This window comes from Haliaeetus albicilla, chromosome 6 (assembly GCF_947461875.1).
Source record: "Haliaeetus albicilla chromosome 6, bHalAlb1.1, whole genome shotgun sequence".
Lineage (NCBI taxonomy): Eukaryota > Metazoa > Chordata > Aves > Accipitriformes > Accipitridae > Haliaeetus > Haliaeetus albicilla.
Window position 1 is genome coordinate 41,742,569 of NC_091488.1, and position 13,229 is coordinate 41,755,797.

The window sequence follows — 13,229 nt, forward strand, 5'->3', positions numbered from 1 at the left end:
CAGACACACATTAAGGCTTCTCTGCTGACTGCTCAGCCAGTACGGTCGGGACACTGGGCAACCGGGGAGCCAGTTCATTCCGAGGGATCAGTCCGTGTGCCCTGCCGCTCTCCAGATGGGAATTGCTGCCTCTGGACTGCACGTGGCCCAGATGCAGCACGTTGCATGGACCTGTCCTAGCACAGTGACAAAAATACTCCCACTGTGCTAGAGTTCCTCTCGTAAACGCTCTCTTGTAAAATAAGCCAATGAGAAAATGTGGGGGGAAAGAGCAATAAAAGAGAATCTTACCATAATTAACTGGAAATGTATTACCCATGCACAGAGGCCTCTCCATCACCCCAAGCTAAAGAACCTATACGAACAGCAAAGGGTGCAGAACTAGTCACTCATTTCACAAGTTGTTCAGTTGCAGAAGAAAAGTGTTGCTGTAGAGATTTTTCAAGTCCAAATGTTCCTGGGGAAGGTAGTTCCAGTAATTCTGGGAAGGAAGCCAATCCCTTAGCTTTATATGTAAATATTTAAACAACATTATTTTTATATACATATATTTTATACACATATACATATATGCCTTTAGAATTCCAGACTTGCAAAACTGCAACAGAAAAAATATGCCAGTCGACATACAGATAGCGGCTCGCCTGCCTGAACCACGATAACTGACCATCAGAAACAAAATACAGCAATGACTTCAAAATAATTGAGCCATGTCATCTATGTATACTAATCCACCCAAACAGAAGAGCTGAAAGAGCAGGACTACAGATTCTAAAGTAGAGAGATTAAAGTCTCAAATTTTATCTCCTTAGAAGTGGCAAGAAGATAAGGTTAATCAATTTTAAATCTTTCAGAGCCTAGAAGGATGCCGAGTGCTTCATCCACAGGTGTGGAATCTCCACCTTTGGATGACCCAAAGCTTCACATTCCTAGCATCTTAGTGCTCCGACACCTGACAGTAAAGCTCTGACTTCATCGTGTTTAGAAAGGTCACGCCTGCTTCAGGCTTAAATCAGGTCCATACCTCAAAAGGGATTACTTAGTAGAAAATGGAAGTGAAAGAATGGAAACATACCTGGCACTGAGATTTACTGAATAAATAAAATGCAATAAAAAAAAAAAAAGCAGCTTTAAAACTGTTGAGGAGGGGATTGATAAAATGGAGGAAGATGATTTAGTGAGAAGGTATCCAGTCAGAGTGTACGATGAATAAATCAATCCATGAAAATAAAATTTACCACATGGATTCCACCTGTATATACTCAGTAAGCAAAAAACACACCCTAACACAAGGTACACATGTGTAAATTCATAGCTATATGATTTAAAGAAATCAAATATTTATGAATACAATATTTACATGTCTGTTCAAGTATGTATATAAAACTCAGACTGGCTGTGCTATAAGAAAAGATCACAGAACTGTACATATATATACACATAAAAAATGTGCAGAAAAAAGGACCAAGAGTAGCGCAAGTCTTTTAGAAAATATTTTAATGGCTTTATAAAAAGCCCTCACCCAAAGTTTGAGGAGCTTTTGCAATCTTACATTTTTCTATTGCAAAATACACCTGCTTTCTTTTCTTTCTTTTTTCCCCCCCCTAAACTAAATATTTCTTCCATCTAATGACTCTCTTTATTAGACAGCATCTAATTTGCATACATTTACATACAATTTAACTGCTAGCTTGTGAGAACAAAGAAATGGCTCTGTATTGTACTGAAGGACAATACTCAGAAAAGGAAGGTATAAAAACCAGCTAGCTCGGTGGCTGTGTATTCTCTTTGTTTCAGAAATACCAGGATTTTTAAACACACCACTTAAAGGGTGAAAAAGATTATTTCATCAAACAATGAAAAAAGATACAGTGCAGCTCCCTTTTAACACATTCTCTCTCTGGCCTGGTTAATGGGATTTAAGGGTCCAATATTTCTTTGCTTTCTTCTGTTTCCTTTATTAGAACTGATGGATTTAATTCTGTCACATATTTTACTTCATATTTTATTCCTATAACAATCTATGCTGAAGTTCAGCTCCAATGCTAATTCAATACTATCTTCCTTTCCTTGCAGTCAGCCTGGAATACAACCGAGCGATCTTTGATGGGCATGAAGTACTCTGCCCTCAATGCCCAGTGCTAATGGATTTTAGAGAGAGTCTGCCAGAATTTTACCTTGTGGCAACAAGTCTAGAGATAATGAAAACTTACCATGTAGCTGACTGGGAATCAACAGGAAGGGAAGCAGGGCTGAGCTCCGCTTGTGAGAACAGGGAGGGACTGTGGTCAGAGTAAATGCAGGATGTAAAGGATGTGTCAATCCCTCTAGTTCCCTAAAAGAAGAAGAGAAAAGGACCTTTAAGATCTTACATGAAGCAAAAACCTTTAGAAACAGTTGGCTGGAACTCCAATACAGACCCTACCAGAAGCATGATACACCAGCAAAGGGTTTTTCTCCAAAGGCTTTGCAGTGGGAGTACCAATTGCAGACGACAGCCACAAATCTCATCCATGTGGACTTGACATAAAAATCTTGCAGGAAAAAAGCGCATGATTTCAGGCTGCATGCTGCACATCCCCATGTCCCCTCAAACGCTCGAAACTCAGTGAAACGGAACGGTCTGCTGTTTGTTACTGCCCACAGAGCGGAGCTGCTAGCTTTACTTCAGAACTCTCCCCTTCCCAGCATCATACTCAAGGACTGGTGCTCAGCGGGGGCAGAAGAAGTAAAGTACCAACATTCAGTGGCGCACGGACAGGGGAAAGAAGACCCAATCACTCTGGAGGCTTGTTATTAAGGGCCTGTCCTGCAGAAACGTAACAAGTGAAACTTTTTGGAGCGTAAGCAAACCTATTGCAACCTAATGGAGTGGGACTACCCATGGTAAAAAGTATTAGGTCAAGTTAGCTTGCGTACAAAGCCAGGTGTAGTATTTAGGATCCAGCAGTCATCTGCTCCATTCACTTTGCCCCAGTCAGCCACATGGTATGTGGTACACCGGCTTTTTATGATCAGCAGAAAGCCAAGCGTTAATTTGATGGGCATTCTCACACCAGCACGCGTGGCATAACAACACTGTGACTGAAGATATAGGATCCACATCACAGGCTGTACATAGAGGAAACTTGTGTTGATAGTGCCCTGACGTGCCTTGCTGGCACTCAAAATACATTACAGATTATTTTCAGACACAATTTTTAATTTAAAGCTGGCTGAAATCTTAATGGAGTTTTAGCTCTTTTTCAAAGGGGAAAATTCCCTACTGCTTACAAAAATGTTTTCTTTTTTTTTTTTTCCCCCTCGCCTGATCTGCTTCTAATGACATATAGCAATCAAACCTCATGAAAGAAATTAATCAAGCCTTCATATCATTTTCCCTTTTCAAGGATAGAAAGGTTGAGGTGTGTGATCTTCAGAGGTTCTGATGTGTACCAAAATGCAGGTTTTGGAAAATAGTGGAGAAAGTAAACTCCAAAGCCATGGTTCCTTTAACTATCATACCCTATGCTTGCAGCTGTATCTTGCTGAAACCACTGGGTTATTATTTCCAGAAGCTTAAGAATGCGGCTGCACTACAATGTAAGGTAATTTGAATTGAAGCTGACACAATCCCACCCTTCCCTCATCTCTTTTCTCTCCTTGCCCCACGTCCCCAGATCCATCCTTGAGCCAGGACTGGATAAATGTCTGGTTCAGGGAGCTTTCAGCTGAATGAAAATTTCTTTTCCATGTGTTTTTAGCCACATCAACCCCCAGCTGCAGCTCAACGTCCAGGCATGAAACTTGGGGGTTAGAGCTAAGGAGGCAGCAGAACTATACAAGTGGAGGAATGGCAACAGAGCAGCGTCAACTGACCAGTTTAAGCTGCTGTGGACCTACCTCTTGAGATGTCTGGGGCTGCTTTGGTATGACATGGAAGAAAGGCTCTTATCACATAACTGGAAGCCAAACCAATCATGGCTTTACAGGTAAAAAATCCCCCACCTCACATGCTAACCTAAAATAAACTGGCAGGCTATGCAGATCATACAGAACAGATGTAGTCTGGTTCTGATGAAAAATAGCTTGAGATAATGGTGCACTGCTACAACCTGCACCAGGGGCAATTTCCAAGTGGCAGGTTGAATTAGCCTCAAGTGACATGCATTACAGTAATGCTTCCCTGAGGCAATACGGCAAGGTCCCACATTCAAAAGGAAAGAATTGAGCTTTCTTGCCAAAGGCAAATGATAAAGTGCATGATTAAGAACCACTGTTACCAGGACATCCAGAAGCTCCTGAAAAATCTTTCAAGGACTTCAGAAAATACATCTGGAAATAAAGAGCAAGAATTTTCTTTTACATCTCTGCAGTACGGTACCAAGCATCTCTTTTGCTACTTTCCCAGAGCACAAACAGCAATTCTGTCCTGACTAGAAACCAAGCTTTCTAACCGTCAGCATTTCTAAAGTCACTCTGCCCAAACAATTGTGCAGGAGGCTGTGGGATGCGTATCTGGATTTCAGCTGAATACAGATGGCACTGCAGTCCAAATCTCTTCCTTTAGCTTGCCTGCTCTAGGGGTAACAAAAATTGGAACATTTTAAACCCTGCGAGACAGATCCTTTGGCAGAAAGGAATCACCCAACACCATTATCTACTATTTCTTCAGGAGAAGTCACTAAGGAACAGCTTTACCAGCCAGTTAGCATCCACAGATGGTTCATCATCTTTGGAAATTACAGTAACTGAGAGAACTAAAAGAATCAGTGTGGACACCTGGTCTTCATCCATTTTCATCAGCTCAACAACCAGTACCTGCCTTTTCAAGTATTGCAGTCAGAATTTTTATACCCAGGTTACAACTAGGCCTCAAGGGCAGAATACCAGACCAGACATAAGAATTAGTGGCTTTTTTCCTTCAACAGTAATGAAATAATGCTTTCGTATGTAGCATTACACACCAGCATATGTGATTCTGAAGCAATGGCATCCGCACAACTACTTGTTTTCATTTCGGTCTTCTATAAACATTAAAGATGGCTACAGTTATTCTATCAACCATGGGCAACTGCACAGCTTGTTACACAAATCTACACATGTTCAAGTTACATGACCCCTATACAATAGGCTTGGCTGGTTTCCTCAACAGGAGACTCCTGTTTTCCCTCAACAGCCTTTCACATACAGCCATTATCAGTACAACCCACACGTGCACATATTCTTACTGTGGTGTCACTGAATACTTTTCTCTATACCCGTCCATTGGAAAACATGCATACATATGTACCTACACTGCAACATATATATATACACACACACATATAAAATACTCTGGCAAATACCTGTTATTAATATCTAATTATGACAGTATCATTGGCTCGTCATCACAATTGTCTGATTAAATTAATTTTTCTCTTTCCGGGTTACAACAGGTACCTACATCAGTTTTGATGGTCTTTAAAACAATGAGGAGAATCTAAGAACTTTAAACTATGCCAGTATTTGAATACTTTCTATTCAAGTGCTCTTGGTTGGTTTAAAGGTGTATTACCACAACACCAGCCTGAAATTTTAACTTCACTTTAACAATTCTTCTTGGAGCTAAAAGCAGGTTAAGCAAATTGTTCATCAGATTTTTCCCTTTCTTTTCTTTTGTTGTTATAAACTCCATTGACGCTGAGATACAAAAATGTCAAAGTTGGTGTGAGCAGAAGAATAATTCAGTGGAAAGTTGCTCCTCTTGCACATAACTAAATTCTGGCATTTATGAAGTTCCACTTTTTGTACATAGCTGTCTCATTACATTTTGTATTAGACATCATGGCTGGGATTGTCCAAAGGAACAAGGGTGTGATTCTCTTCCCACTCAAATCATGGTGAGGTAATTCAAGTTGAACCCACCAGGAGCATGTTCAGACCAGCTTCAAGTGCTTTTGAAAATCCTCCCCCTTCCCAACCTGCCCAGAAAGTGGGCAGAAACAAATAAAATTCCACCACCTTGTGTCTGGCAAGCAGCATCTATAAGTTGCAGCTTTTGCAGTTTTGTGAAGTTAAAGACGCTGAGAATTCCTTTTTAAATACAAACAATATTTCTGAAGCGAGTAAATTCTGTCAAACATTCACTTTGATTTGATAAATTATATTAAATACAATTTGCCTCAGCAGCATTTTAAACCGTGACAGCTAGAGCACCAGTAGGTCATTTTTACACACAAAAGTAAAATCTATCCAGTTGTGTATACAGCCTAGATTATGTATGCAGGCCCACACTCCCCAACATAACAAAATTACCCGGCTTGCACTCCAAGCCAGTCAGAAACTGTGTAGTTGCAGATAGCAAAGTCAAGCCCGAGCCAATCAGTCCTGCTAAGCAGCTGCTATCTCAGTCGCTTATTAGTTCACCAGTACCCTAGCCATGACCAAAGGCTTCAGATGGGCTTACAGTACGCACAGAACAAAACTGTCTCCGCTTTCAAAATACCACAGAAATGCAACCATGAATGAATACAATCAAAGGGTGGAGGTAGGAGAGAAATCTATTGTAAATTTTCTCAAAACATTATCTTTTTAACAGCAAAGAGAAAATCCTTACTCTTGAATACTCTCTAATAACAGAATCATGCTGTTTGTTGGCAGAATGCTAAGTTTCATTTTCAGCAGAAAAAAAATTGTATAATAATTTTTCCTGATTTAGATGGGTTTTAGGTCAACCTTAGCTACATACAAATGAATGTTTTGTTCAAATTACAGGGTAATTTTAATTAGGACACCCTGTTAGACATCCTGTTGTTCTATTTAATGGACTTTCTCAATTACGAGAAGAAACACCTCCCTACTCGCCCGTGACTTAAAAGTTAAAGTAAAAATTATGCTGAATAAATATACAAAGATTAAAATTATTTATTCTGCATTAGACTTTTTTATTTGTGTTAATCTTTATTTGGCAACTTCTGTATCAGAAGGGCAGAGTTCAGAATTCCACACCCATTAAACACCTGTTTAAAAACCACTTGAAGCACTGGAACCAGCCAAATATGTCCCAATTAGGCAGAAATGTTGGCACTGCTGTCTGGAGTAAGGAACACCCATTGCCATTTGCTCTCATTAGGTTAAACAGGTTTCTTGGGACATAGCTGAATTCCTGATTACATGCACTGCAAATGGATGAAGAACACCAGAACAATAAAATTTAATTCAGCATAGCCTTCTGTCCAGTTGTCGAGCACGCAATTTTGGGAAAAGTGAAAACTGAAGCTTCGGGAAGCGGCCAGGAGTTATGTGCACCGCACAAGACAACTCACACTTCTTTCAAGAAATTGCCTGGCTGACATAACAGAAAGAACTGGGCTGGGATTTCTTCTTGAAAGCACTCTGAGATTAAGAGCCGATTCCCTTTTTCTTAGCATCTCCTCCTCTGTACTTTGTATTAGTTTGTTTCCCTTACACAGTTTTATTTGTTATAAGCATGATACAGTATCTTTTATATTCACTTTAGTGTTAAATTGGTCACCGATTTCTTGATTTTGTACATTTATGAACTCAGTGATGGAATGAAAAGCCCAGAAAATAAAAGCTTTGTTCATAGATCAGACACAGTACTGCAAGTTATCCAAATATTTTTGTCAGCTTATTTAAAGGCTCTTCTAGAGAGACCAACAGCATGGCAAACAGAAGAATCTCGTCTCTATCATTCATTTAACCTCTTGGCCTCTGTCAAGGATGCAGACATGCTTGCCAATAAGTGACAAGTCAAGTGGTCTTTTTCCAAATACCCAACGATATGTTTCAGGGTGGTGCCACTAGAAAGCCACTAGACAGAATCAGAGCAGAGTGGTAGTGATTAAAAAGTATGTCTGAAATGGTTCTAATATCCATGCTCAATCCTCTATAATCCCACTTCATTATCAATTTATTAACTTCCTTTGTTGTCCTTTCTGTCACCCTCTTGTGCTAGTCACTTATATATCTTAGTTTGGAAAGTGCTCTACTCCATGTGCACAGAAAGCTAGCATACCTCGCATAAAATTCATCAGTTAACTGTATCCAAGTAAAAGATGTACAGTCTCTAAACTGATACCTTAAAATTAAATGTATAAAAAGGATGGTTCAGCACTATAAACACTACTTAATTCACAACTTATATAGTCAAGATGTTAGAAGACTGAAAAGAACATCTATATATTTTTCTCTTCACTTATGCCACATAGACTTCTTAAGAACATAAATCCTGTTGGGTTTCTACTACCTCTTCTACTTAGTGTAGAATTCACAATTATTTAGCGCCCACATTTCTAAAGTAAATGTTAGTACAAGAAAAAAAGCATTCTAGGAATAAAAGATGTCAGCTAGCAGTTGCTGCTGACCTAAAACTATATTTATTTTCAAGACAACCATAAGAGTGGCAGATGCTTTCTTGTTCTGGCTGGCTACAAATGGCACCAAGAAATCCCAAGATAGACACTCGCATACTTACTCTTTGCTTGTTCCCCACCACCACCAATAACAAGAATTTTTGCATACAAACACCACTTTCTGATTTGCTATTGCTCTTTATTTAGATATCCACGGGTGCTATATTCAGTGTGGTCTCAAGAACAGTTTCCCTTCCACATTCCTACTGATCTCAACAAGAATGCTAGTTACCCAACACATCTGAAAAAGATAAATCTTCCATATTTATTCTCCATTATTTAATTCACAAGTGTTGCTGCTTATAGCAAAAACACTTTACAACAATATCCCTAAAAATTGAGAGCCACAGTCCTTAGCCATTTGTTAATGTAAGCCTTAGTAACTTCCCCTCTTAGAATTGGTGGCTGACATTTTATTCAGTAGACGATATCTGTAGCTGCAGCACTTCGAGACTACAAAGAGCTGCAAATGCTATCATTACAAATGGATGTTTTTATTGGTAGACATTTTGAGAGACTAACCAGAAAGGAGTAGGAAAGCAGGAGCATGGATAGAAAGAAAACAAAACAAGCCCACAAACAAACAAAACACTACAAATCACAACAGGACAAGAGAAAAATCAAGCGGCAACATCACCTTACTGGATTAGTAAAAACAATTCTGGCTTGATTGGAATTCCAGGGGTTTTTTTCCTTTGTATTTCCATTAGACAACTATAAATACGTTTAGCTGCATCGCTTTCACAAACACCCTGATAAACTACCTTGTATTACTTGTATCTAAGCACACTTAATGCAACTTAAAGGTAAAAATAGTAGTCTTTTGTACTGTAAAAACAGATAAATAAAGGGAAGCATCTTCTCTAGAGTGCACTATTGAAAAAGCAGAAACAATTCATTCTATACATTTCAGCTGGCATTTCACTTCCACTGAATTGAAAGTGTATTTTGGACCCTAGAGAAGTTGCCTTCAACAACACCCTTCAAATGCCTGAGCTCAACAAAATGCAGAGAGCTGCAGACTAGTGCGTTGGCTTGAGAAGCGATGGAATATTCCACAGGAGGAGACACTTTGCCTACACCACAAACATCTACAGGCATATCACATAATCTTTTTATATGTGATATAAATAAGAGATATAGGTTAAAAGGAGAGAAAGAAACAGCTTCCGAATCACCTCGAACACTTTGTGGAACTGACTTTTAATTGCCTGCAACAGCAATTTTTAAAGCTCTTGCAGGAGGCAAGTAAGTCCCTGCGCGTCAGGTGAGGACAAGGCCCTCTCGGCCCTAGGAATATGCAGTAACACCCAACAAATGAGGGGAAAAAGGGGAAAAAAAAAAGAAAGAAAGAAAGGAAACACTGGAATAGGCTAATACAAGAATTTCTAACAATACAGAAGCCTACCCAAATATTTAAAGCCAAAGAAAAAAAATAAGAGATCACAATTACTCGTGTCAGGAAATACACTCTTCCTCGCTATCAGGATCCCACAGTGGAGTGGCATCTTTCAAGACAAAGTCGAAAAATGTGGCCCGTGAAACAGAAACTGAAGTAGCAAAAGAAAAGAGCAAGAAGTGAGCTGTGGGGCAAACACCAAAGACGAAAATGGCTGGAATTAAGAATCTAGATACAGCCTTTGTCTCTGGGGCAGGGATGGACAAAAAAGAGAGGCACATAAACTTTATGCATAAAGTAAGGGGAAGTCAGTGGAGGGATGTATTAAAAAAAATTAATATTTCAATATGCCAGCTTGTAATATCACATTGAAAACCACACCACTGTGTGTCGTTACTGTATTTGGCCAAGTGCGCCATTGTGTTTAATTTGAACTTTGATTACGATAAATCACACGATACAGGGAGGCAACCAAGCGACTCTCCGTCCCTTCTGAAATCTTACCCTATTAAAACTTAGACTGCAGTAGGAACACAGTAACCAAAATCTACGTACACTACACCAGAGGAAGGGAGCTGAAGTATTGAATGGAACATCCCAGGACCGCTTGGTCATTTGTTAGACACGAACAGTAACTTTGCCATGCCAGCAGTTAGACTGTTAGAGCAGTAGATAAATTTGGTGCATGCATCAGATACAACAAACCATGGGCTGCCCAATTTTCTAAGGAGGGCACAGACGCTCTGCACACCTGAGCATGATTAAGTCTTACTGCTTATGAAGAAGACAGTCAGTATTGGCAGTGCACTGGCTGGAAGGGGAGGGAGACAGTTGGAGGAGAAGCATAAACCTGTTTCTGCTCACTACCAACAACATTATTGCAGCCACCAGTAATGAGGTGGCTAGGCTAGAAGGGGAAAGGGATATAGGATCTGAAGTGCTTTATCAGCTCCAAGACCAATGCTGGTTTTGGCACTATTTTCACTCTAGTGAGTTACAAACAAAAAAACCCAACCAACCAAGCAGGTGCTAGCAATCTGAGAGACCACATGCCAGCTACAGCTGCTTCAAACTGATTCAATTACATCTGCCTGAATAGTCCCAGGACATTGAATCCACTGAAGGGAACTACAGGTTGAAGGGAGACCCAGTACTTTGGGATTTGAACACTCCATTAAATTAAGGTGGAAGTCCCCCAGCTGAAACTGGGGGAGGATATTCAGACAAGGTCTGAAGCATGCGATCACACTCAGCCTAGGATAAGATGGAAGCTGGGAGACAGCATATGCATGACACCAGGATACACAGTAAAAGCCCTTTGGAAATAACGCCTAAAAAATTTCCTGAAGCAGCCTGACAGCGCTGCCTTGTTTCTCAAAACACTGGGTGCAGTACATTTGCTTGAACATGCTCTTGGGATTGGGACTTCACTCCAAACCTTGTTTGTACAAAAAGGGGCCAAGCAGCTGGGAAATTCTGGAGTGTAGTGTGTCCTCATTAGCTCCCATCTGCCATCAGAACTCAGCTCATGGCAAGTTTGGCTAAGTCCTGGTGTTCTCAGGTCCAAATCTGGGTCAGTTTTAATTACACTATACAGAATTCAGTGTGCAGTTTTTAAATCCTTATTATACAGCGCAGAAGAACGGGCAGCTCTCCAACTAATCAATTTTTTAAAAGTACATATATAAAAATTTTAAACCAGGCTAGACAGACAGTGGGTGGAAGAGAAAAAAAAAAAAAAGTATAAGCGAGTACAGGGGTTAGTTAAGAGAACTGTTAGCAAAAGTGGGTCACCAGCAAGTTCTGCTTTAAAACTTCAAAGGAAGGGGAAAAAAGAAAAAAAACTCTTCATTTTTTAAGACAGTGAAACTGATGTGCAAGATGTATACAATTCATACTGATTTTAGCATCAGCATGGGTTACACACGACAATATTGCAGCCAGATTGCTAATAAGGGAAAGATAGATTGTCTTGTGGCTACAGGACCATAGCAGGCACTGGCTGACCTATTGCCGTTATCTTTTAACGGTGTTATTGCCAGGCTTTGGAAAATCCTTTTCCTTACAGACAAAAATGAAGATTGTAGGCTTTACCCCACAGGTATAGAAAAGGTGTGGTGGTTAAAAGTACAGTTCAATGGGATTCTTGAAGGCAAGAGCGAACTGCAGGATGCTAAGTCTAAATCCTTACCCAATTAGTGTTTTTTGGACTACTGTAACTGCTATTTATTTCCTCTTTTTCTATGCCATCAAATAGCCATCAGCCAGGTCAGGACTTGAAAAGAGTTTTGCTTGCCAGGTTGCTGGCAAACAAAACGATAGGAGGCACAGAGAACGGCATGTTTTTCACTGAACAGACACTTGGGATAGGATAGCACGCCAAATCTTATCTATGTAAATTGGGCTAAAATCTACTCTCAAAGTCAACAACCAGAATCTGCCCTGTTTAGAATCTTTGTCAGATGCAAGGGAGCAAGTAGAAGTCTTCAGTGACAGCTACCGACATAAAGGTAGCTCAGAAATGGAGAAGGATGATCAAGGAGCAGAGTAAATAGCGATGAAATGATAGATGCTTTTTAGAAGAGCATAATATTCTGCCGTCTCCTACACAAAAACTACACCTTGAAAGGTTTCCAATTTGCTTTAACCATTGCCATGAAAAATTCCTGTTAAAAAAAGACTTCCCTTCATGCACCTTGTTAGTATTATCATAGCTTTCATTTTAGAGCCACAGCATAGCAGAAACGTGACATGATCCTGCAGTCTCCCTTGTAAGTGCTTCTTCACTTGGTGGCTAATCCATACATCTCCAGCTGCTAGGTCAATCTAGTGCATCCTGACACAGTTAGAAATACACTACTGACTATTTCAGGATCAACGAAAGCTACAAAGCTGGAGTAACCAGACAATGCTTTTTCTTTAATATAACACACCCACACACACACATCACCTCTAATACATGAAAATCCATACATCAAACTTACATAACACAACAATACAAGCAGAAATCAAAGAAATAAGACTTACCACAAGAGTATTACAATCTTAGGTACCACCAGCTTCTCCATTATGGTACTAGCTCTCAAATGTTGGAGGGCTTTTTGCCCATACCACCTGACTGGTCTCAAGCTCTAACTGTCCCCACCTGGGCCCACTTGTATTAATTAGGACAATTAGCCTCACCGTCTCTGGGATAATTGTCAATTTACTTCAGCTGACACCAAAAAGAATTTGGATAAAAAAAAGCAAGCTGAAGCCACAAGTAGACTGGGCAAGGTAATCTCCAATTATTGAAGTAGAAAAATAACCCCATGCAAATCTGTTTTCTAAGGGTCTGGTTTCTTAGCAGAAGTTTTAACTATGACGTTTCTGTGCAGATCAGTAACAGAACAAAAATGTGCAGGAGAACAATAACACAGCAAATGCTAGTAAAT

General features: G+C 39.9%; 1 protein-coding gene across 11 annotated transcripts in view; it reads right to left on the reverse strand.

Moving 5' to 3' along the window:
• The window catches only part of ZBTB20 (zinc finger and BTB domain containing 20), a 513,942-nt gene that overhangs the window by 384,728 nt on the left and 115,985 nt on the right, over window positions 1-13,229 (reverse strand). For all 11 annotated transcript variants that reach the window (XR_011325138.1, XR_011325139.1, XM_069785795.1 and 8 more), the window contains one exon: window positions 2,214-2,335. The gene's annotated coding sequence lies outside the window, so the exon portion shown is untranslated. The remainder of the gene's footprint in view (window positions 1-2,213; window positions 2,336-13,229) is intronic.